Source organism: Schistocerca nitens, chromosome 1, assembly GCF_023898315.1.
Source record: "Schistocerca nitens isolate TAMUIC-IGC-003100 chromosome 1, iqSchNite1.1, whole genome shotgun sequence".
NCBI classification, from domain to species: Eukaryota; Metazoa; Arthropoda; class Insecta; order Orthoptera; family Acrididae; genus Schistocerca; species Schistocerca nitens.
In genome coordinates, this window is record NC_064614.1 from 235,040,875 (window position 1) to 235,042,030 (window position 1,156).

Consider the following 1,156-nt stretch of genomic DNA (forward strand, 5'->3'; position numbering starts at 1 on the left):
AAATTCGTGGCGTGCTCGCAATCCTATTGCCAACGAGCGCCACCTGCAGGCTTGCGCCTCGACGCGCAGCGGCAATCGATCTCTCGCTGTCGATCAGAATTTGCGCCGGCAGGCTCCCTGGGCGGTCGGATACCGCAGCGGACCCGCGCCGCAGCGCGTCGCCCAATCCCGCCAATCTACTTGCCGCGCTCCCACCAGCTGCCTACCCCCACCACGCCGGCCCACAGCCTCCTGATCACCACTCACCAGCTACGCTGGCCAAGCTGCCTTCCCCACCTGCACACCCTGGCGACTCGCTCTCAAACCGCAGCGCCAGTCCACTTCTGTTCGTATCAGTCGCAACCACATACAGTGCCCAACAATATCGCTGTTCAATTGGTTCAAATGGCTCTGAACCCTATGGGACTTAACTTCAGTGCTCATGAGTCCCTAGAACTTAGAACTACTTAAACGTAACTAACCTAAGGACATCACACACATCCATGCCCGTGGCAGGATTCGAACCTGCTGCCGTAGCGGTCGCGCCTAGAACCGCTCGGCCACTCCTGCCGGCAATATCGCTGTCACTATTGTGAAGACAGTCAGGCAAATTTAATACTTCATTAATATGAACTTGAATTTTTCTTATGAAAAATAACCTGATTAACATCTTACTCAGCCGATTACCTCTAACCCTTCTATTATCTGTAGCGCCGCAGAAATGGGTTTTGAGCAAACGTAAGATTTAATCTAAAATACAAAGATAGTCATTACGAATGATAATTAATTGAAATCCTCAGCTGCCGACAGGTGTTGTTGATATACCTCGACGAGGACAGCTGAAAATGTGTGCCCCGACCGGGACTCAAACCTGGGATCTCCTGCTTACAGAGCAGACGCTCTATCCAGGTGGGCCACCGAGGACACAGATGAATAGCGCGACTGCTGGGACTTATCCCTTGCACGCTTCCCATGAGACTCACATTCCGAACTGTCTACAATCTACATACGCAATGTACCTAATAGATATTTGCCCATCCACTCATCCCAAGTCATCACGAATAAAAAATTGTTATTGCAAGTAAAATATTTAAGTCTATCTGGAAATTGATATATAAACATATTGCTAGTATTATTAACGGGGTGGAAGTAAATGAAAAGCCATGAAAGATCTAAT